Source organism: Danio rerio, chromosome 16 (genome assembly GCF_052040795.2).
Source record: "Danio rerio strain M-AB ecotype USA chromosome 16, GRCz13ab, whole genome shotgun sequence".
In the NCBI taxonomy this organism is placed as follows: Eukaryota; Metazoa; Chordata; class Actinopteri; order Cypriniformes; family Danionidae; genus Danio; species Danio rerio.
The window spans coordinates 11,693,255-11,719,527 of NC_141036.1; the positions used below are offsets into that span (position 1 = coordinate 11,693,255).

The 26,273-nt window shown below is 36.5% G+C and overlaps 1 protein-coding gene across 4 annotated transcripts in view; it reads left to right on the forward strand.

Moving 5' to 3' along the window:
- Positions 1 to 15,554: 15,554 nt before the first annotated feature.
- Positions 15,555 to 26,273, forward strand: part of grik5 (glutamate receptor, ionotropic, kainate 5) — a 179,793-nt gene continuing 169,074 nt past the window's right edge. For 2 of the 4 annotated variants that reach the window (XM_087286347.1, XM_087286349.1), the window contains exons 1-2: positions 15,555 to 15,792; positions 15,981 to 16,071. The gene's annotated coding sequence lies outside the window, so the exon portion shown is untranslated. The remainder of the gene's footprint in view (positions 15,793 to 15,980; positions 16,072 to 26,273) is intronic. The other 2 variants (XM_087286346.1, XM_087286348.1) reach the window with 1 other exon arrangement.

Consider the following 26,273-nt stretch of genomic DNA (forward strand, 5'->3'; position numbering starts at 1 on the left):
CTTCAGCATTCTGGAATACAGTCGCTGAGGGAGTAAAAGTGTTCATGTCAACTCTCTGATGACTGCGCATGAAGCTTTGGCCACTCAGGGAAAAAAATTGCTGATCATTTTGAATGAATTAAAGGTGCCATGTCAGAAAATTTTAATAATTGACACCAAGATTATTACACTAGATTTCTTTTGCACACATACAAACACTTATTTAGAATTATATAATAAGATGATAATTCATTTCATGCTTAATATACTCAAGTTATTATATTAAAATGTACCCTCTGTTATAGCCCCAGGACCCAATGTGTTCTTTCTTTGGTCCTGCAAACAACTATTTAAAAAAAAACACTAAGTAAACAATATTAATTATTATTATTATTATTATTATTTGATTATTATTATTATTATTTAGGCTCTGAATCAATCATGTAAACCAGGTGCTGCTCTGAAATGGTTGTCTTTGCTCAGCAACAGGTGCACAGCAGCAAGAGGTTTGGCGGTGATCTATTGGCTTATTAATAATATTTTTAATTTCTTTTTGGCTTAGTCCCTTTATATTATTGTTATTATGATTATTATTTTTAATCTATGCGCCTATTATTTTGAGGATGACGTCACAAGCTCAGATTTGGTGGACCAATCAGAGGAAAAAGGGGCATTTCAGCACCGCCTACATGTGTATAATGAATTTTAAAATCGTTTATCCATTTTCCTACCCTAAAACGAAAATTGAGCCAACAAGTTTTCTTTTTTGTTTGGACCGATATGGAACAGGCGGAAGATACCCTGATTATGTTATAGCTACTGCTTCAGATTTTTAGATATGGATTTTCTCAATACTCCTGTCTCATGCCTCTTCATGTCATGGTTTGTTTAACCATTGAAGGCCTTTGTGGTCATTTCCAACTCTCAATCATTTTGCAGATATGGAGGAAGACATTTGGAGGAAGAGGCGGCTGAAGTTCTAGTCAGGTTACCTACATCACCTTGAAACACTTGTGCATTTTCACCTCTGAAGGGATCACAAATTAAGTAATTAATATTTCTTTTTACAAACGCGGAAGCAAATAGTCAAACTTTTTTTTTCTTGCAATGATTAGTTGGTTACTTTTAACAAGGTGCGCTAGCAAAAAACACAGACTTTAAAACAGAATAGAGACAAACAAGTGGTCATACGGACATGAGTCACGCTAGACTTATTAAACTAAAAAGTTAAATAAACTTAATATTAAATAAATTTTTTAATTAATATTAAAATAACTGTTTTGCATAAAAAAACATATGTAATATTTCTACAGTTGGCTTTTGTTACACCACTATATAATATAGAAAAAATGTGTTAACATGTAGATTGCGTTAACTTGTAAGTTACATGTTAACATGTAACAACATGTATACGTTTTTTTTTTTTTGCATATATTTTGGCCCCAATGGCCTTCCATAGTCATACGGACATTTTTATTATTTTTTTTAAACATGTGGCCAGGCTAGACTTATCCGCTTGTTAAGTGTGACGTCACACAAAGCGGCTTCCGGGTCCAAGCGCTCTATTCAACTGAATGGGGAGACTCATGAAATGGTAATAATAAACGTTTACAAAGCGATTTAATGCTTTCGAAAATCATGATCGCAGTATATATGTCCATGCCTAATATCCGATGGCCAGAAAGTGATTAATTTTTTTATAAATTGTTAAATTTTTAGTATTTGTTATGCAGCAAGCCCAGAGATTGTTGTGTACACTATGATTTTATATAAAATTAACTGTAATGTGTGATAGGAATAAAACGTGATCATAAACGAATGATTTCTTCACTCAAATGAATGGCGGCTTGGACCCGGAAACAGTATTACATACGTCACAAATACGTCACCACTTAACAAGTGGATTAAACAACAGGTGTGTTCGACTTCGTGCAGTGCTGTGCAGATCGATCGAAATCTTTCTGAAAGCAGTGCATGCTGGTTAGAAATTTTGTCCGGATTGACGCTGTGCCGACGCCACGTGACTGTCACATGTGGGATCAAAGTACACTGCATGACAACAATTAGGTTTTTTCAGGTTTATTAATGGACAAATTCCGATTTAAAAGTTTCAAAACAAACAATTCACTGTTTATACCAACTCTATCTTGTAGAAAACCGATCCTGATTGGTTCTCGTGCGTGCATTAAAAATGCTGATTGGCTCACAGAACCTTATAGAGCCAAGCTAGAGTTCGACTTTGTAGATACACCTTTTTTGTTTTTTAAATAAAAAGTCTTAAAATGTAAACAACTTATAAAAACACATCACACAATGTAAATAAGTTGTCATTTAATAAGAATATGTCAATAACTCAATTTTGACAAAAATGTCAGATAGAACCTTATAATTCTAAGGTGACGAAATGTAAATAAACACAAACCCCCTTTTAGCATAATCAAACAAGAAGTATTAGCCTAAATAGTGATGTTTAAACTTCTAGAATTTTTGCTTATTGCTTTGTATTTTAATAGGCCTATTAATTTTTGTTTATACTACCGTCTCGTTTCCCCTTATTTCTCTCATTTGTTTGTTATAAATTTAATTCATAATTCCCTTATTGTTTAAAAATGAACTATAGTTTGTAGAGACTGTATTCTGTTTCATTTGTACTGTAAACATGTTGTTGTAATAAATAAATAAATAAATAAATAAATAGAAGGACGCCATGTAACCGGTCATCATGACTGCAACAACTTTGAGTGCCGAAGTATCCGGCTTGACGGCTCTGTTTTGTTTCAACTCCGCCCCCGCCTGCACTCGGCTAATCTTGTTGATCACAGGCTGCAGCTATAGTTCAAGATGAACGCACCTATTAACTGTTTTGCATATAAAACATAAGCAATATCCATATTTCTACAGTTGGTTTTATGGTACACCACTATAATATATAAAAATGTTTAATGTTGTGTGTAAATGCCTTTGTTGCATACGTTTTTGCCCCAACGGCCTTCCATAGTTATACGAACATGTGGACATGCTATACTTATTAAACAATATCTGTTTTGCACATAGAATTTTTGTTACACCACTATATAATACAATGTACACACTTATAAGGAATAATTAATTATCACTGTTACAGACAGGATTTAGACTTTGGTTTAAACATTTTAACAGATGTTTTCAAAATAATCACTTGTTGTTTTCAAAATAAACACTTGTTGAATGTATATGAACAACTGTAGGCCATTCTAGTCAAGTTGAGTTTTGTCAGTCCGCTACGTGTGTGGCTATACAGAGGAACGAAATGTTGTGTCTCACAGGACAACGGTGCAACATAAATTAATCATAAATACAAACACAACACTGGACATAAGAGCTATTTTATAAAAACCTATGCATAACTAACATATACTATAAGATACCTAACAATATACAAAACAGTCTATACATGTACTTTTACAGGAGACTGAACAATGTTGTGCAGGATATTGTGCAAGAGAGGTATTAAATGTAAATATGCAAATAAGGTTGAAGCAAGCAGTTTAACATGATTGTGGTACATTTATAGTAAACATCCGTTTCCTTATTGAGTTCTTGTAAGATGGAGTATGTAAAATGACCGAGAGCAGTCAGTTGCTTGGAACATACACACGTTTTATTTTCTTCACTTGCTTGCATCATAACCTCTCCATGCACTTCTGCTTTTCCCCAATACCCCTTTAGTTAAAGCAACAGTACTAAACAGTAATGGTATCATTACATCACTTGACCGAGTTTAGATAAAGTGTCAGGTTCATAAGGGAGTAGTGTTTCTAGAGGTGGTTTGTCAAGCCCACTCACCTGTATTAAGTACAATTTGAATTGTTTCCAAGAGACATGGAGTGATTAAGGAAGTGATTCAAGATATTTATAAATGTCTTGAAAGCAACCCTATACCAAAATTAAGCGTTTTAAAAAGACTAGCCTAGATAGTTTTTATTATTAATTTTAAAATCTTGTTATAATTAAAAGTAAAGAAAAAAAGTAAAAAACTTCAGCTGAAAAAAATCATGGTTCAAGACGTCTTTAAACGGCATGCTATAATGATTTAGCTAACAGTTTTGGTTAATAATAATAATTCTGTATGTTCTTTGGAAGCAAAAAAACACCTTAAAAGCACAGCCTGAAGTGATTTATTGCAATCATAAAACGGCGACAAAAGAGAGCTGTGTTCAATAAACAAATAAAATGTATAATAATAACTGTAATAGTAGTAATAATGACAAAAAGCAATTCTTCAACCAAGTAATATACTGTAGTTCATAGTCCTAACTGTAGCCTATTTACTGTTGCCAAGCAACTTAGAAATAGGATGGACTGATATATAATGTGCGGTCCCAGGTGGGCAACTCTTTGGAAAAATGACCAAATATTTGCAGGAAACAGGCATAATTTGTCCAGCATATTCGCCTCTCAATAGTGTGCTTTGAATCAGGCCTCTCTTTGTGCAGGCACAAATGAAATAACATGGCAGAGAGAAGAAAAGTGTTTCAAAATTAATTTTTATCCCCTCATGACATTAACCACAGCAGGCCCCTAGAGTACAAACCTAATGAATGATCCTGCAGTTTTAGATGTAAGTGATGACTGCAGTGAAACCAGCTCTTTAAACGGCAAATCTTGTCATGAATTTTCACTAGTTGAATGAGGTTTGAGTTGAGCTCCATTACCTCAGCTCATTGAGAGATTGAGGCTAAGTAGAGCCATTACTGGAGCTCATAGTGTTTGCCTGCGCTCGCTTCTTTGCTCCCTCAATTTAGTCGGGCCCCGCTGAACTCCTCCTCCATACAGCTGCGGCATCATTATGATTAGTCCCAGAAATGATGGACGGTGATATTGAAACGGCATTCCTCTTCCCCGCGCCGAATTCCCAAATAACTCTTTGATAGATCTCTTCCTCAGCTCATTAATTTACAGACTTTGTCTAGCAATTACTGCGTGACCTTCATGTAAATGGGCAATTTGGCAGTTTAGGATGCACCAGGGGTCTTTTTTGCCATTGGACTGCTTTGGGGGACAAATAAATAAGATAATCGATTTACACAAAACACTTTTGATTGAATCCACCTTCTGTTAACATCATGGTTGATTACACAGGGGTTGTTTTAAACCATACCGAATGTGATCTAAAGCAGGGGTTCTCAACTGGTTTGGCCATGGGACCCAGATTTTCACATGGTCATCAAGCCGCGACCCAAATTTTTAGGAACTATAAATTATAATTCATTTGTATTTAATTGTTAACATACACAAATAGTGACAGATAAATTATAAGAAAATCACCAAGACTTACAAATAAACAATATTTTACTTCTGTCATTTAAGAAAATGTATCAAATTATAGAAATATTACAGAGTAAAAATGTCAAATACTGTAAACAGTGGTTAGGGTAAGGAAAAGTTAGTTTACCATTAACTAAACTCAACTTTTTATAAAACATTAACACTGATCTGGCTGCACTGAACAGAAACCAGCAAACTGAAGTAAAATTATTAAAATAATCATAACCATTTTATAATAATCACCAGTTTCTTGCTGTTCTGCTTTTGTGTGGGCTTTCTTGGTCTTTGCTACACGGTGAGCACAGTAAGATGTACTTGTACTTGTTTTGAACATGAAGATGTTCGGCACTTTTGTGATGCCCTCAGCTTTGGGAGTCGTCTTGAAAAATAGTCCAGAGGTTTTTCCTTGCAACTGGGATGTCTGGATTCTAAATGTCATTTTAATTTAGGTTTCACGCTCTCTTGTGAAAGCACCTCACTACATATGACACACTGAGGTTTTAAGCCTTTTTTGTTGTCAAAATATGTAAATCCACACTTTACATGTTCGGGGTCGTAATTGCGCTGGAATTTCACATGTCAAAGGGGTATATGCGGAGCGAACGTTAGTGTTTTTCCCATACAGATAAACTTTCCGGTGACCTTTTGAACTTTTTACCCATTTTATACGGTTCCTTTTACAGCATCGATGTTGTAATGTCATTAAAATACATTCAGTTAAATAAACTTTGGCATTCAATTAGTTGCTCAAGCGTAAAACAAGACAAAAAACAGTTTACTCGCATGCGCCCGTCAGAATCGGCAGGCTAACGTTAGCGCAAAAGCTCCATTGAATATACTAGGGTAAAATAAATGCTCATATTATAAAAACATGGCGGGGGGAAATGTAATTTAATGCAGTGCTTCTTGTACAATCTGAGACCCACTTTATATTGGATATCACTCAGCTAGTGGAAATAGCTGATTTTTAAAGAAAACAGACCTTAAACGCGCCGTTTTTTGCATTGCATACAGTTCGCCGAAAGTGCTTAACCCAGGTTACTGGGAAAAATTAAAAGTCCTGTACGGTTGTCACACGCGCATTTCAAAATAAAAGTCCGATATAAGCAATAAACTTTTGTTGTTTTTTTGATCACACACTCCGCGACCCACTGAAAATGTTACCGCGACCCAAAAGTGGCCCACCAGTTGAGAAACACTGATCTAAAGCATATTGTTACTCTAAAAAATGAATTTCCAACTTCAGTACAATTTACAATGTTAGCTTGCCTCAACACATCTGCCTGGATGTTTCAAGTATACTTAGTAAGATCTTGATTAGCTTGTTCAGGTGTGTTTGATTAAGGTTGGAGCTAAAATCTGCAGCACACCTGCCCTTCAGGAACAAGTTTGGTGACCCCTGTCGTAAAGAGTAGGGATGTAACCTGGTGTCCTGGCCAAAAATTCCTTCCATCGACCGTCCCATTCTTCCCCATCCACTGAATTGGCTGCCGTCGCATCATCTAAGTGGATGCTGCACACTGTTTATGGAGTGGGGAGGCGCCCTCTCATGATTGCGAAGCGCTTTGGGTGTATGAGCATACTATATAAATCAGGGGTGCCCAAACTCGGTCCAGGAAAACCAGCATAGTTTACCTCCACACACCTGTCTGTAAGTTTTTAGTATACCAAGATGGAGCTTGATTAAGCGGTTCAGGTGTGTCTAATCGTGGCTGAAGCTAAAATGTGCAGGACACCGGCCCTCCTAGACCGAGTTTGGGCACCACTGATATAAATGCTCATTACTTACTACTAATCTACTACTTCTGTGGAGGCGAAGTTCATACACCCTACTACATCAAAGAGTAGAAAATTCCAGAACCTGTTTTTTTCAGACTGCCTTCAATATAAGCTGAATTTAGAGGAACCACAAAGAGCTTGTTTCTGAAACTTACAGGATGTTTATATAGTACTATAAGCTCTTTATTAGTTTAAATATGAGAGGAGAAAGCAAAAATAAAACACCTACCCCTACTCAATATTCTGTTTAGTTGGAAATGAATAATCATACTGAAATGCGATTCATTCATTCTTCTTCGTCTTAGTCCCCTATTTATCAGGGGCCGCTACAGCGGTATGATCCATGAAAATTTTTAATTCCATTACTATAAACATATCCTTATATGCTTACATAATTGTTTTTCTTTTGGATTATTAAAAGGTTTTCCATACACATGACAAAGAGTAGCAATATTTTCATCCAAAGATGCAGATTAAATTTACGTGCAAAACTGAAATATTGCGTAAAAGACGTGTGAATAAAGCAGCGTTTCCATCCAACGAGTGAAAGAGAACAAAATCGTAATTTTCTGATTAACTAGTGCCAAATGTCAACTGTAAAAATGGAATTTGCTGCAGAAGGAAAAGTTGCGTCAATCTTTTTTTAATTTTAATAAATGACTTGCTTTTTAGAAAGCAATGCCGATGCAATGAACACATTGTGGTGTTTGAAGACATGAGATGCGGAGCACAGATGCTCTTGACAATTCTGGAAGTCATTAATAATATAATAACACTAACTAGGGATGCACCGATATGGATTTTTTTTGGCCGATACCGATAACCGATAACTCTTGGAGTTATTATTGAATATTCTTGTTTATTTTGTAGTTGGGCCTATCTAACTGACAAAAACTAAGATACAAATTGTACAAAACAAAATTCATTCCAAGAATATTTTTCTTCCGACAAAAATATATGAATTGTATATTTTTTTGCGTCCCCATCTGCTACACAACTGTGCAGTATTTGTTTCGTTCCATGGAAAAAAAGGATTTAATTAATGCTCTATTGTAATTGCTTGCCCCTTTGATATATTGGCTACTTCTTAATAAACTTCTTTATACAAAATTATTATATGCTATAGCCTATAGCCTACTTTAAATGAGTCAACATGTGGTTGTCTCATCACCACGGTCGCAGCATGATTGTCTGTTTATAGCTTTTGCCTTCTGTAAAAAATAAATAAATAAAAAAACATTTGACCAGCCTTTTAGCAAAGCCTATATTAATATACTGAAATGCCTGTGCCAGTTTAACACTGCAAATTAAACTGAGGATAGTTTAACTACTTCACAACAATCCGTCACCTGAACTCAGCGCGAGGGAGAAGGAGAAAAGGAGAAAAGTGCAGCGCTGAGGTCAAATCATATTCTGAAGTCATGATCTTTAAAATAATGACTTGTATTAAAAATTATGACAAAAGGTTTGGGATATAGAAATTACAGCGGTGCGTTAAAAATACTTATTTTCCGTGGAGCGATTGATTTGAGTTAGTAGGCCTGTTTTATTAAAATAAACTTGAAATAAAAACAGCCTATGCTGGTTATTAAAAAGGATTCAGTCAGTGTTTTAGTTTTGTAATCTAAATTTGTAATTTAAGTGGAAAATACTTAGCAGGCCTTTTGTTCCTTTTTTTAATTTATTCTATTTTTCTATACAATCCTGAAAGATTCACGAGCAAAAATAAATAATAAAATAAAAAAAGGGCGGTGATGACAGTAATAACCGTCACTGCAGTTGACATCTTGTTATGGCGGTATGCGATTATAGTCACACCCCTAAATAGCACTTAATTAAACATATCTTCAATGATAAGGAACATGGTTAGTTATTAATGCACAGCAATACCACACGGAGAAAGGACGGACTTTGAAGGAATAAACAATGTGAGGAGAGATCCATTATAGTGCACTGAAAAAGTCTAAACAAGTTCCGCCCACCATGCGCGAGGCAGGCAGGTCTGTAAAATTACGTGATTTATCGGCTTAAAGATATCGGCCTAATTTAGACATCGGCTTGATAACGATAATCTTAAAAATAGCTTTTATCGGCCGATAAGGATAAGGCCGCCGATATATCGTGGATCCCTAACACTAATACTGATATTTGAATTTGTTCGGTAAAAGTGATTTCATTGTAGTTTATGCATAAATCGATATCTTTTTTAATCAATTAAAATGTTTATCCTATGTTTTTTATATATAATTCCAAAATATATGTGTATTTTGGTGTTTCCATTTATTTAACTGTTTTTATTATATCATATCCAAAATGCGCAATATAATAGGTGGATCGAAACATAGCTAATATCTGCATTGAAGCAGATCCACAAAACAACTAAAACGTTGAAGTGTTCATCCCAGACCAGGTAATGTCAATTTTTTTCTTAGTAAAACACACATATATTAGCCAAATGGGCTCTATGCACAATGACTTTTAATTTTCAGCCAACCCCATGGCTTCCGGTGAACTGCCTTTCCATTATAAAATCGCTACATCTGATTTCTTTAAAAATCAGTGATATTCACTGCCTGGTAGATATATGATGTAAAGTGGGTCTCAGACCGGACAAGAAACACTTCATTACATTTCCTTTCCCCCAGCCATGTCTTTAAAATAAATACAAATATTTTAGCCCAGTGTTTTCAATGGAGTTTCTGCGCTAACCAGTTGATCCTGATGGTGTATATCGGTTACACGGGCTTTCATCTCATTTTACGGTTGAACATCTAAATGAATGCTTAAGTATATTTAACTAAATGAATTTTAACTACATTACAACACTGATGCTGTGAAAGGAACCTTATGAATTTGAAAATAGTCACATTAAGTGAAGGAAGTTTATCATTGGCTAAAAATCACTAGTTGTGCATATTGCCCATTGTCAACAATGTGAAAAGACCAAACCTTACTCAAGACATATATAATTGGTGTGTACATCAATTACTGTCAACAGTTATATTCAATTTTACAGTTTGAGTTGCCATGATAATGCCTAAAACTCATTTTTTTTATTAGAATATGCAAAAAGGTACATAAATTGGGATCATCCAAATACAAAGAAACGTCAACAAAAAACCATAACAAAACAACAACAAAACACACACACACACACACACACACACACACACACACACACACACACACACACACACACACACGCACGCACACACACGCACACACACGCACACGCACGCACACACACACACGCGCACACACACACACACACACACACACACACACACAAAACAATATAGTCAGGTACTGTTGTGTGTGTGTGTGTGTGTGTGTCTCCATGTAAAGGTAACTTGGTGGACAGGTCAGATTACATACATACAATAACAATAAACGAACAATAACAGTCAATAAATGAAGCAGGTATCGCAGATATAAGTAAAACAGATAGAAAGAAACCAGTCAGAAGTAGGGAGTAATAACAATGCTTAGTAATGTATGATAGTAATAATGACAGTAAAAGGAAAGAAAGGACAACAGTAATAATAACTGACAATGATAATAAATCACAAGTACTACACCAACTATTACTACAGAAAGTTACTTATATTACAACTACTACTGCTGCTACTACAGCCACAACCACGACTATTACTTATATAATGTCTACTAATACTAATACTACCACAACATTTACTACCACTACTGATGCTACTATTGCTACTACTACTACTACATCTACATCGACGACATCTAATACTGGTACTACTACACCAACAACGACTACTACTGCTACAACGACACCTTTACTACTTTTGCTACCACTATACCAACGACATCAACTACTACAGGAACTACTACTTCAATAATCACAATTACAATCGATACTACTACAATGACTATTACTACAACTACTACTACTATTGCCACAACGACACCTTTACTACTTGTTCTACCACTATACCAATGACATCAACTACTACTTCAATAAATCACAATTACAGTTGATACTACTACCATGACTACTACTACAACTACTACTACTACAACTACAACAACAACTACTGCAACCTTAATAACGATAATGGTATTAATATCTATAATAATGATAATGAAAAGATAACATAATAAAAGATAATGCATGAAACTCACCATAAACCCAAAACAAGTAACTTTACTCAAAGTTCCAAGAAAATAATTAATGTAATTGCTTTAATAAAATCATAAGCCCTTTCTTTTCTACAATCCTTCCAAATTTGCTTCCATCGTAATAACTCATCTTAACCTTGACAGTTGCTTTTTATTTAATCAAAGTGAGACACTAATTATTATTTTTGTGTTAATCAACACAGCACAAATGCTTCTGATTGAGCTTAACCTGTGCTGAATCTCGAATGTGTTCTAAATCTGATTTCCGAGGATATCTAATCCAACAAATATTACATAAATCATGTGCTGAGAATAACTTAAGATATAGAGAATAACATTGCGCAGCTTCGCTCAAAATCAAAGTCATTCAAGAGCACAAACTACTTGTGTCACCTTTACCCTGGTTGTTTTTCATTCTTTCATCGTATGCTCTATAAATATCTGCCCATGAGTATAACCCGTGATGCTGCATATTCAAGATTGAGCTCTAAACCTGCTGACCTTACAGTGAGGAAAGACTATACGAGGGTCTGATCCACAAACCCAGATTCAACCACAGCTCTTTGACTCCTTCACCGAGACTCTTTCCAGCCCCGAGATTTGCTCTCTTTTGAAATGATTTGGAAGATGCTGCGTATTTCTCGCCCTCTCTTTGGCTCTGCGTCTGTCTCTTTGCTGAGGTAGCTGTACCTACTGTGACTTTGACAGAGTGTTCCCCCTTGTGTGTTGCCCCTCTATGCGTGTGTGTGCGCGTTCTATATCCGTACTGCAGCATGTGTATATGAGCCGCAGTATATATATTCATTAACGCAAAAGACACACAAGCTGTGTTTTGCATGTGGAAACGATGCTCTGGCCCTCATGGATGGTCCTGACCCTTTTGTCTTTGCGCGTTTCAGAGCGAGAGTCGGGGTAAACGTGACGAATGATGTGGGAATATGCTGAAGGAGCTATTATGTACCGGCGCTACTGGAAAATGCTATATTATGCTCATGTGTGTTTTTGAAATGGCTACATGTGTGCGCAGCCTCCTGTTGAAAGGTTTGTCACGCTTATCTGGTCTAGTCGGGTCTGTTTCTTTCCCGTTCTCCCTCACTCGCTCGTGCTCTCTGTCTGCTGGTCCTTCTCCTTACAGCGCTATACCATCTCTCTCTCTTTCTCTCCCCCTCTTTCCCCCATTTATTGTAGCGGCTGTGTGACTGGAATACTGAGTAGCTAATCATTATTCCACCAGTGAGGCACAGTGCACAGGCTGAATGTCAATTCTCTCTCTCTCTTTCCTTTTCCCATTCCATCCTTCTCCCAATCCCTCCCTCCATTCCCACATCCCTCTTCCAATTCACTCCATCCTTCTTTTTCTTCTTCCCGTTTCAGTCCTCTCTCTCTGCTCTGCACCCTTCTACCTGTCTCTGTAAGAATAATACAGGAAATCTTATGGAAATAAGGGTTGTATTTAAAGATTTACCACCGGTTGCAGGTAGAGAACACAAGGATTTGAGACGGTGTCATTCATCCTAGCGCTAGATTTGCGCCTCGTGTCTTATTGGAGAGTCTGTGTTGGGTTGCATCAAAAGGGGATTCAGCGCTGATGAGCCTGCGGAGGAGAGCAGAGGTGGAGAGACAGCTGTTGAATGCATATTTAGCCAGTTCAGGGAGAGAGGGAGAGGGAGAGAGGGATGATTCTCGTGTGAGTAGACAAACAGGGCTGCAGTGAGGGGGACTCCTGCTTAACAACAGGTGCACATGACAACCCTTAAAGAGACACCGCATGACAAAGATGATTAGCTGGTAATTAGAGGTGAATAGTTTGAGTCTGTGCTTTTATCAACTTGCTGGTGGAATAGAAATGTCAATGAAGCAGTTTCAGTTATATTTTTTACCTGTTTGCATCAAATAAGTTTTTAGTTTTTTTTTTTTTTTTTTAATAGAGAAATAAAAAAACAATATCATCAATATTCAAATTTATGTAAATTGTAATTATACATAATACAAATATTACATTAAAATAGTATGAATAGTTTAAATAGTGAATGGATTTAAAATGTTTTTATACATTTTTGTAAAATCAAATAAAGCTGTATGAAAATAAAATTAGTAATTAAAATATTATAATTATACAGATTTATTAAAACTACATGAATAGTATAAACAAATGTACAAGTGTATTTATAGACACACATATCTGTATGTATGTAGAAAAGATTAACGCTTAAAGATGAAAATGGATTTAGTTTTATTTTTAGATAATTATTTCAATTATTAATTAGACTATTAATGATTGATTATCCTATTAACCCTATTGTACATGCAGAAAGACCTATTAAAATAATTTTAGAACATTCATTCATTTTCTTTTCGGCTTAGTCACTTTATTATTCTGGGGTCGCCACCTTAATGAACCGCCAACTAAAGCTGGGGTCACACTGGGCTTTTCCTCCCATAGACTTCCATTCATACGCACGCGAATGCGTCAGTGTTATGTTTATATATATATATATATTTATATATATATATATATAAACATTAAAGTTAAAAAGATATAATTTTTTATTTCATATATTAAGGTTTTAGTTATGATACTTCCAAAATAATTCAGCAGAAATCTGCAGACTTTTACCAAAATTCTCAGCAGAAATAGCAAAAAACTTCCGCAGATTCCGTCTGGCCCTAACTATTACTCATAGGAAATGAATATTGAATAATTTTATGGAGGTAAAGGGTAAAGTACAAGATCGAGCAGTTAGGCTCATTCCTACTGACAGCTAGCTTGAAGAGTCACATTTGCTATGTTTCCATTCAAAGATGCTAATTAAACTTGCAAAAAGCCACAGATCTGCACAGTTTATCTTTAACCATGATGAAACAAACCTGATTAAACTAACTGAGTTCTTCAGGCTTGTTTGAACCCAACAGGTAAGTTTGTTAAAGCAAGAATGGAACTACAGTCTGCAAAAATAAGGGTAAATTTTTTTCATCCTAAAACAAAAATGCCACATAGAGGGTTAAACAAAACAGATATATAAAACAGATATATTAATTAAAACAATGTTTTAGTCACAGAACATATTCAGAAATTGAAAGATAATACAAATAAATTCAAGCAAAATATTGCAAAAACTACAAAATTTCTACTAAATTACTTTTTCTGGTCCCACTTTATATTAAGTGTCCTTAACTACTATGTACTTACATCAAAAAATAAATAAAATGTACTTACTGTGTTCATAATGTATTTGAGAACACTTGTGGTGCTCTTGGGTTGGGATAGGGGTTGGGTTATGGACAGATTTGGTGGTATGGGTAGGTTTAAGAGTGGGTTAAGGTGTAAGGGATGCTCAACAGTATATTTACAAATGTACTTAAAGAAGTTAATTACAAATGTAATTACATACAGGTATTTAATCAAGCATAAGTACACAATAAATACATGTATTTACACAATAAGTACATTGTAACAAACTGTTAAATCCGGTGTAAGTACATATTAGTTAAGGCCACTTAATATAAATTAGGACCCTTTTTTTTTTTTGCTTCTCTTGATTTTTCCTCTTTTTTAAAAATTTGTATTTAATATTTTTCTCTAACATATAAATTTGGGTGTACTAGTTTTTGGACCATTATCGTGAGTGGTTTTCTTAGATAAGCTCCAGATTTAGCTTCAGTACTGACTAATCTAATGTACATGCACAAATATATTATTGTATAGCTTCCTATTAAAATATGAGTTTAAAAGAGATACTTGTGAGGGATGTACTCATATATGCTGAGCACTGTATGTAAAATTTTAATAATATTATTATATATTTTTATATTTTAAATGATATTATTACATTTTAAATTATATTTAGATTTTTCTTATAATATTTAATATATAGTATACACGTTTTGTAAGATAATCTTCTGGGTAAAAAGACACACATTTGGCATTGTGAACAGTATAACCTGTTGGGCATCTCTGTGCTAGTCAGCCTGCGCTGTAGTTTCAATACTCTCCGTTTCTGAGCTGCCATTGTGACGTCTGCTACCTGGTGTTCACCGCTGCGTCAAGACACGTCAAGTGTTTTAACATTTGTGACGGTGCTCTACACTTCTTTGAATACTTAGAAGACAGTGATCTCACTGATGCTGCCTGAGATTTGTCTTTGAAGGAGGAGGAGAGAGAGGGGAGAAAAGGGGTGTAGGAAGGAGCAGCTAGAGAAGCAATGAGAGCTGATTGGATTGGAGGGAGAGCAGAGGAGGTATGGGGATACAATGAGCTGAGAGAGAGAGAGAGAGAGAGAGCGCAGATGAGAAAGGGAGGGGGTTTGGAGTCAGAGTGAATGCAGCTTGCACTGCTGTGCTTTGGAATTACAGCTATGAACATTGTCAGGGACTTGAAAAAGAAAGGAAAGCAAAGGAGAAAAGGACAGAGGAAGCAAGAGAAAGATTGCAGAGCCTCTTGATTCGCGACGCAGAAGAAGACTGAAGGAAAAGAGGAGGCGCACCGGAGGAGCTTCACACCAATCCTCTCATCTTCAGTTCCTCAGCAGATCGGCCTGTTGTCCCTCATCACTGGGGTCGTCATTGGAACTGCGTCTCACCGTGAGTATCTCTCTCTCTCTCTCTCTGTGTATGTGTCTGTAAAATCATTGCTTCTTTCATCATGACCATTTCATTCAGAGCTCACAAGTAGGGTGATTTGCTTCTGAAACACTGAGTGAAGAGTATGTCGGGCCGCTGCCTGCCTATGTGTGTGTGTGTGTTGCCGGCGTGTGATTGGTATTCTGTAGACAGTGTGCGGTGCTCCAAACAGGCTCTGCTCAGAATGGCTCCACAGAGCAGGGATTGTGTTAACCTGAGGAGGAGCACTCTCACACAGGGGTGAGTTCTCAACAGCCTCTCACGCTCCTTCTTCTGCGCTCTTTCTCCACATCTCTCTCGGCTCCTCTCCTTTTGCTTCATCTCCCTGTCAGAGATGTCCTCTGGCATCACTCTTGATGAATTTCTCATTTGCCGTTGCGTTCAATCTCAGCGCACCGTTCACATTTGCTCCCCTCTTCCCTGATCTCCCCTGCTTTTTATTCTTCCTCCATCCTCTAGTCTGAGTCAGAGAGAGAGAGAGAGAGAGAGAGAGAGAGAGAGAGCTGGCTGTCTTCTTCTGTTGGCACATTTTGAGGAAATGTTTGGTAGTTTTGATCGTCCCTCTTGTCTATTTCTATTCAAATTATGATTTTCTTGATTTGAGTTTTGTCTGGATTCTCAAGAAATGTATTAAATAAACTACAAATACATTGGGTGTGTGGAATTGTATGTTTCAAATATTTTGGTCACAAGTCTCGCTATTAACAAATTATACATTTTTTTTGCTCAATAAAAGACTAATTTGCTGCTTATTAATAGTTATTAATTGGCAGGTACACTGAAAAAAAAAAGATGTCTGCAAAATTGTTGCAAACAATTTTTATGTGTTGAATTTAAACAAACATATTAAATGTTTAATTTACAACTTTGTGTATGCGTAAAGGCGGGTTTTAGCATCTGCGCCACACTAGCCACGATGTAAGAAATGGTTTTGCTTTTAGCTCTGCGAAATATGCGAAGTTCACCCAACTTTAAAATGATCTTGAGGTGGAGGGAAAATGGCCAACATTGCAGCTTGTGCCTATGGTTTATATATGGTGTGTTCACCATTCAGAGGGATATGTGGGTAAGAGAGAGATCTCAGATCTGGTGGAAGCCAATTGTGGCATCTAATAATAATTAATAATAATTCCCTACATTTATTTAGCTCTTTTCTAGACACTTAAAGCGCTTTACACATTGGGGGGAATCTCCTCATCCACCACCAGTGTGCAGCATCCATCTGGATGATTCGATGGCAGCCATATTTCACCAGACTGCACACTACACACCAGCTGATTGGAGACAGAGTGAAGAAGCCAGTTATGATATGGGGAGGGTTAGGAAGCCATGATTAACAGAGGCCAGTGGGCAAATTTGGCCAGGATGGTTAAACCTCTACTCTTTTTTTTGAAGGACATCCTGGGATTTTTAAGGACTCATTGAGCAGTACATCAATAAACTGAGGCATTAGGACCCACGCAGCCCCCTGCTGGTCTCACTAACACCACTTCCGGCAGCAACCTAGCATTCCCATGTGGTCTCCCATCTAGGTACTGACTGGGCGCAGCCTTGCTTAGCTTTAGTGGGCTCCATGTTTCCTCCTCCATGTTTCCTTTGTTGTTGTTTACCACGTCAGTGTCTCCACACACGCTCTTCCTTCTATGCCATTAAATCGTAGAGAAGTACCACAACGTCGCAAGTTTAATGATGTACAAAACGCAATGCCTCAATAAATCCGATCTGCCTGTTTACATGATAGTCGCATTGTCACATATTCGATTTATTTCCACATATGAAGGAGTCCTAAAACCGATCTCTGAATATCCGAATGCATGTGTTTTTTTCATGTTTACACGCAAGGTCATAAAACAGAAGCAAAGTGTTTTGCAACATTTCGTGAAGATTTACCCTTGAGAAGTTCGATAATCCTGTCCTTTGTTTCAGCTGATATCTCATGTGTTGGAGCTATGAGTTATGTCAATCAGAGGTGTGTTTCCCAAGCAACGAAGTAACTCGTGGCTGGACTATATTAGTATGATGCATGGATTGGGAAAAGAACGATGTAGTGACGAGTGTTTCTCAAAACCGTAGTTTCTATGTTGCAGATCCGTCGCTTGAAGCACATTAGTTATAATGTAAAATGCCCATAATAGCGCTCTAAGAGTGGTGGAGTAACAACTACTCTACTTTAGAGAAAAACCCAATAATGTTTGTGCAAACTATATTGTTTAACACGCACACACATTTTTAAAGAAATCCAATATTAGTTTTAGTAAAAACATGCACTTATTTTCCATATTAATTTAAATAAATGTAAATGAGACATACAGGGTCTTTGTTTCCTTTACAAATATTATTGAGAATATTCCAAACTCTATTCTAAAACATAACATTACTTAACGAACACGTATTTTAATCTCATATATAAATCGTTAATGATAGTAATTTACAGTAGGCTGTTTATTAGGAAATGTAGAAAAATCCTACTTATTATTATTATTATTATTATTAATAATAATAATAATAATATTGGCGATGCAGTGGCGCAGTATATAGTCCTGTCGCCTCACCGAAAGTAGGTCGCTGGTTTGCTGGTTCGAGCCTTGGCTGGGTCAGTTGGTGTTACTTTGTGGAGTTTGCATGTTCTCTCTGCAAACGCGTGGGTTTCCTACGGCTGCTCCGGTTCCCCCACAGTCCAAAGACATGCAGTACAGGCGAATTGGGTAAGCTAAATTGTCCGTAGTGTATGATTGTGATTGAGTGTGTGTGGATGTTTGCCAGAGATGGGTTGGGGCTGGAAGGGCATCCGCTGTGTAAAACATGCTGGATAAGTTGGCAGTTCATTCCGCTGTGGCGACCCCGGATTGATAAAGGGACTAAGCCGATAAGAAAATTAATGAATGAATAAATACTAATATTTTTATTATTATTATTATTAATTTATTTCATTTATTGTAAATGTACTTTTGCACTTATTTATGTATCTACTTTTACAATTTGACGCATTCAAACCACTGTAGACAGGTTCTAACCAACTATAGAAAAACTATACAAAAGCACGCACATCCCTCTTAACTGGGTGCTCAGCCAAAAAAATGCAAAAGGTGCAAATTAAAGACTGTCTTATGAAGAGACGTGTGGCTCGAAACGTTACACGCTTTGTGTCAGCTTTTTAATTTAATAAATTAGTATCTTTGGAGCTTTGGTGTTGCTGCCATGTCATATACAGTACAGATACATTTCTTACTATAAATTAAAAGCATAAACGTATGCTATATATTTTTGTTTACACAAGCTTTGGAAATGTAATGTAAATTTCGCTGTTAAATAATAGGTCTTAATAGGTTAAATAATAGCTTTCGTCATGAGCCAGGGCTGTATTCAAAATGGCATAAAAGTTTTCAAAGTGCACTGCGAAGGGAGGGCAATTGTCAATATGAAGATCAATAAAACTGAACCGTAAAAATACTTTGAAAGCAAATTACAGAGAAATGACTTCAATTATAAAAATATATATATTCCAAGTTTAAATGTTGGAAGATTTGAAAGGAATAGGACATAGAACAGAGTCAGGAACTATGCTTCTACATTCTGCAAATGTAAAAGTTTGTGAAGCAGTTTGCGAATATTCATGGGAAAGATGGATTTGGGAGACGCAAAATCAACAAACTATGTTTGTAACGACGAAACTTGCAAGTGTGCAAGCACTCTTTTTTAACTGTGGACTAATTAGCAGTTGAAATCAGATACACTTGTTTGATTTAAATCTGTAAAGTACATGCTGATTCCATATAATTTTCCTCAGATGTGTGTGATTCTAACATTTTTCCTGTGTTTGAACTGTAAAAACTGTGTTGTAACTGACTACAGTGTTCTTTCTTTTATTTTTTTAAGTGTTTCATACAGGCAGAAGGTTGGAGTGTTGAATGAAACTAGTTTTGTAGCATGCATGTGTTTTTTTTCTACACAATTAAACATTTGAATGAACATATTCCAAGAGTGGTGATTCCATACTTTTTGTTATGGGTTGTTGTACTAATACAAAGGACTCAACATCTGTTATTACATTACTCTGACGGTTGGGTTTAGGATTGGGTTAGGGGTAGACGTTAAAAAAAAAACAATAATGAGAAATGTAATAAATAATCTAAATAATTCTTGTGGTTAATCAGCTACACTAATAGAGAAGACTCCAGATCTGCTTTTATACGACTGTGATGGTTGGGGTAGACATTAATAAAATACAATTAATGGGAAATTGAATGAATGATTATTATTAATAAATAATTCTCGTTTACTTCCAGCCTCAGCTGAATGTAATCTATAGCTGATTAACCATGTGGATGGATGATAACAGCCTATTGATAGAGTCTGATCCTACTGAGTAGCCCATGTCTATCAGCTGATAACCACTGATAACGCCCATTCAATCGAGTGATAACATTCGAATCGGCTGTTTAAAACAATATAAATTCTATTTGTATTTAATTTATTTTTACATTTACCTTTTATTGTTTTATAAGCATAAACATGATTTATTTAAATCAAATGCATTTTTAAAACTATAAAAATCTCCTCAATTTATTTAAAATCTTTTTATTTTATTATAATTTTCAGTCTTAAACATGGAACCCCTGTGGGGATTTAAAAATAATATGAATTTCTTAAATAAACTAATCATGTTTAAAGATGTCCCTAAAACAAGACAAAAACTCATTTAGAAGAAGCTGATTAGTGCAGTGGTTTCAATACTTGACATTCAGGGTGAAGCCACAGATCTTTTCTGTTGCACACATTGGCACTGTTGCTGTTTGCCTGTGTGTGTGTTTGTGTCTGTTATATCTCTGTGGTGGACACTGTTGCTCACTGTTAACAGCCAGATCCAGCTCACTCACCAACTCACATGTAGTCTTTTTCACATGTTCTGCACTTGTGTAAGTGTGTGTGTGTGTGTGTGTGTGAAGTGTACATGGCAGCTCATGTTGGTGCCTCAAATGGATTTCTCACATTACATCGATCCAGATTTTAACCCTTTTTGTCTCTGTTTCTTCCCACCTGACAAACACACTAACACGTGCGCACATACACACACAAGCAGCTATCTTTATGGGGACTTCTTATAGAGCTTACCCCTAAACCCAATGCTCGCAGGCAGCATTTTTACATTTTCAAAATACTTAGTCCCGTATAATTTAATTCCTCATGGGGACCAAAAAAGGAAACAAAATGTCCCCAAAAGGTTAAATTGATATTGCCATACTTGAAGGGACATTTGGTCCCCGTAATGTAAGGAATACACTGTATACACACACACAGAACAGATCTCACCTGCTTACTCTCTCATAAGTGACAGTGTGCTAACATGCTAAATGCTCCCATGGGGTTGTGTGTGTGTGGTGATAGCTGTGTATCGATCAGTAGCATTTTCTACAGCTTTAAAAGGTCATGGTTCAAGCCTGTTCATATTTTAGTGTCCATCTCGCCCTGCATCTCACCCCCTTCTATCCTTATTAACTATCTTACAGGGCTTATGAGAAGTGGGCTGTGTAAATGTGTGAAGAATGAACCGTCTGTGTTAGTATAAGGATGGCTGGTCTGAGAAAGGGTTGGAAATAGAGCAGAGGCAGAGTAGTTTGCTTCTGAGAGCGACAAGTGTGATAAGCAGGATTGACAGTAATGTCAGGACTGGAGCCCCTCACAGAGATTTCCATCCTCTCTGTGTCTATTTGCTTTCTCTTTTATCAATTTTTTAATTGAAAAGTTCTTTATTTGCTTCATTATTTTGCCATTAAAAAGAAGGTGAATAAAAAAATAGGGGGCGTTTAATAGTAACGTAAACACACTGCCTTTAAATAAACGATTGAGTTCTTCTAAATCCAAATTTCTCACCATGCTCGCACATGTTTGCCAGGACATTGCTAATTGTAACGGAGGCCAGCTAGTCGGAGCTGTATGAGTAAAGCTCACTTTCTTGGCCTCGAGAAGGCGCATTTGTGACAGACACTAGAGACTGTGGTCTTTGCTGTCCTTATTATCCTGCTCGGAGCATTGTGAACAGACCCAGAAGGGTTACATTGGTGCTGTGACCCGGATAGGAGTGAGGTTAAGGGGAGTGAGTCTATTTCAGGCCAGCTAGTAGGAGCTGTGTGAGTAAATCTCACTTCACTGCTTTTACGAGGCGCATTAGTGACTGATGCAGGAGACTGTGGTCTTTACTGTCGCCCAAATCCCACTCAGAGGATTGTGAGCAGACCCTATGGGGTTGCGCTGGTGCTGTGATCCGGATAGGAGTGAGGTTTAGGGCAGTGTGTGTAACAGAGGGCAGCTGGTATAGGAGCTGTTTGAGTAAAGCTTTCTTTGCTGGCCTCCAGAGGTGCACTAATGATCGGTTCTAGAAACTGCATCAATATTAGTGTACCCACCTGAAAATGCCCCGAATGAAAGTCAAATTGCACTTTGAGCAGGTAACCGAAGGAGATACACTGATTTTTTAGGTGTTACCATGTTACTGCTCTGTTGCAAAAGTTTTCTAGATAGTTGCTAGTTTCCTGGGTCTGTTGTTGCTTCTTTAAAGAGCCCCTATTATGGGTTTTTGAAAATGACCTTTCATGCAGTGTGGAAAACAGCTCTAAGTGAATGAGAACATCCAGCCGATGTTTAAATCTGAAAAGTGCACATTGTATATAAATATAGATTTTAAAAAAAAAAGGATTTGACTCAGAGTCGTTTAAATGATTCGTTGTTCTCTGGATCTTTTGACTTTTCGTATTGATGTCAACACAAAAACAATTCCAAACATGAAGTGTCGGATCTGGTAAAACGTGAATGTGTCTTTCCCTTCTAATGATAGCAGAGTGCAAGTGTGCATGGGACTGATCATGACTGAAGATGAGTGAACTATTGGATAATAGGAACCATTTTCTATTATTTTTGTCTCTTTTTTTAAATCAAACAATTATTTGTATTGGTCAAGTAAGGGTCATATATTAACTGAACTTCTAATGTTGTGGGTAGTGCTGTGCATACTAATTAGCATTTTTGCAGAAGTAGATAGATGCGGGTCCAAAATTGAATTCAGCTCTGCAGAAACTTCCTGTCTGAAGAGAGGTGTTAAAACTGAAACACAGAACACAGAAAGATGTATACTTTGTTGTTGGGCAGAGAATTCGAAGAAAAAGAGGAAGTATGTCGAAGGTGCGGCCAATGGAGGACTGAACAATGATTGACAAGTGACGTTACACCAAAACTCCACCTGTTAAGATCGGTCGTGTATATATGCTGAAGTCAGGAAATGTATGTTAGTTGCGAACCTCTTGAATGTAATTCTTGTATTGCATTGGGGTAATGTAACCTAGAGCTCTGTCATCGAATTATTCATTTGTATCTAATAAAGTGTTACGATTTTTGACATTGAAGAAAAACCTCTCCAGACCTTTTCTTATTGAACACGCATGGAATAGAGATAGATATTCCAACAGAACATTAATGAGTGAACGTTCTGGTGATTAATGCAGTAATCTACCTTGCAACGGGAGATTTGTCAGCCATTTGTTAAAATATATATCAGAAAAAACTATTAATGTATGGGACTTTGTCAGAGCTTGACAGGAACTTTATTGGTAAACTATTCACGGATCAGTTTCTTCCTCCATTTCATAAGTGTAAGTAAGTGTGATTAAAAAGGTTGCCTCCTTGTTTTCTGTAGCTATCAAGTGTGTATTTAATGGTGTTTTGTTACTTGTAATTAGTCCACATGGCTTGTACCGATCTGGTTAACTCTTTGGGTTCTATTTTGATCCATGCGTAAAGTGCAAAGCGCAGGGCGCAAACGCATTAGGGGCGTGTCAGATTCCACTTTTACTATTTTAGGGACGGAAAAATCCACTTTGCGCAGTGGCGCATGGTCTAAAAGGGTTAAGCTTATTTTCTTGATGAGTTATAGGTGTGTTTTGAGAATAAAACAATCAGAGTCTCATCTCTCATTTTCTTTAAGAGTCAGTTGCGTTTCGCTATAGCCCATTTGCTACTTACGTGACGACTATGTGAGTGGAAAAATTGAACACTTCACTAGCAAGAAAACAGTTAAACAGAGAAAATAGTTTAGTTTATTTCATGGCAAAATGTTTTGCTCAGTTTTAGGTATATTTCGACGTGCTGCTAAGATGTTTGCAACATGTTAACAGATGTTAAGATATTATGTTGTGATTGCTAGATTCTAAAAATGCTATTTGTTATAACCCAACATTGGGTTAAATATTGACAAACACAGCTGTTGGGTTAAAATTGTCATTTAAATGCAACTGAAAAAATGAACCTATTGTTGGGTTTGTCCATATTTTACCAAATCGTCACCTTAGAATCATAAGGGTCTATCTGACAGTTTTGTTAAAACTGAGTTATTGGTATATTCTTATTAGTTGACAACTTATTCACATTATGGGATGTTTTTTATAAGTTTACATTTTAAGAATTTATATAAAAAAACAAATGTTACACACATACTGTTTGCTACGGAATGCAAAAATTTTGAAGCTCAATGTCTCAAAATCATTCAGAACGTAAATAGAACCTTATAATTCCAAGGTGATGAAATGTTGGGTTACAACAATACAGCATTTTATTACTATAAGTGGATGTTTCTGGTAAAAAAAACATATAAAGCTCATGACATAAAGCTGTTGTCACATTAGAAGAACTGCCATTTGTGAAATACACTTATTTTGACTGCAATTGAACCATTGGTAATTTTAATTGAGGCTGATAGACTTGCTTTGCTAACTCCATTTATAAGTACATTTTTAATATAGAAAGTATTAGCATATTGCTATGTAATAGATAAGATGTTCTGGGTTGTTGCTATATGATGATTTCTCCCTAACCAAAAAAAAAAAACACCATAAAGTTGTCATCACAAGTCCAGTCAAGATTTTAAAGAGGTGCTAGCTTATGGTATGTGGTTTGTAATGGTTGCTTCTGGGTACAATCAACATCAACAATGGTTGATTTGATTATATTAACCCTTATTTGGCAAATTTTCAAAGATATTCTAAATAAGAAATCAAACAAACAAGAATTTTACTTGTCAAAAGATTTTACTAAGATAATTTGAATAGGTTTAGGGCGGTTGCTAGAGCATTTTAAGAGGTTGTTTCCTGACTTGCTCAAATGAACTCATAAAATTACAGTCAAAAAACACTTATCAAATGTTCAAGAGTCTAAAATCTAGTCAAAATCAAAATCTACTCAGTTCAATAGGAATCCAAAAATACTGAAATTCCATTCCATAAGATTTCCCCACCTATTGTATAACGGTTCAGAATGCAGCTTGCCTTAAAAGCGACTGTGTGAGCTACTTCATACATTACTATTAGTAAAAGAAAATGGATGTTTTTGCTCATTAAACAAGATTGCACCTTCAATTTTTATGATATTTATATTTTGGCCACTTTTAAAGCGCATTTATTTTTAAAAAGTATCATTCAATGATGAGGAATATGTACAACACACTAGGTAGGGTTTTAAAATAACAAGCCCTTATTAATAAATGAAAACAGAGAGTGTGCTCGATTTTTTAAAACATAAAACTCTAGAGGCGAAGCAGTGGCGCAGTAGTTAGTGCTGTCGCCTCACAGCAAGAAGGTCGCTGGGTCGCTGGTTCGAACCTCAGCTCAGTTGGCGTTTCTGTGTGGAGTTTGCATGTTCTTCCTGTGTTCGGGTGGGTTTCCTCCGGGTGCTCTGATTTCCCCGACAGTCCAAAGACATGTGGTACAGGTGAATTGGGCAGGCTAAATTGTCCATAGTGCATGTGTGTGTATATGTGAATGTTTCCCAGAGATGGGTTGCGGCTAGAAGGGCATCCGCTGAGTAAAAACGTGCTGGATAAGTTGACGATTCATTCCTCTGTGGCGACTCCAGATTAATAAAGGGACTAAGCTGACAAGAAAATTAATGAATGAATAAAACTCTAGAAAAATGTGCCTTGCCAGTGCTCAGGTAAAGTGGCTTGACTCAGACAGAGGTAAATGTTAATATATTTCATTGCTCTGAGAGACGGCTATATAAAAAGTATTTTGCAGTAAAAAGTTATGAAAGCACAATATGTGAGTCATAAGTCCTAATGTTTAGGAAAAGAGCATATTTTCTTATTTCCATGCTCCTGGCTTCCAAGGGCTAAAGCTGTAATTGGTTTCTGAGGGTGTGCTTCTCAAGAATGACTTTTGCTGCAAGAGCTGCATAACTGACCTCCCCCAGAAGTTATTCTCTTATTCTGCCTTCACCATTCTCCCAGTGTCCCCCTGTCTCTCCCTCTTTGTCTCTACACCTCTTTCATGACCTCTCCTGTCCTCTTTTTCTCTCTTCTAACTGAGCATATCCTTTTAATGCAGTTCTTTTTAATGTCTCACTCTCACTCTGCCATCATCCCTGTCACTTCTTCTCCAATATCTCATCACTCTTTTTTT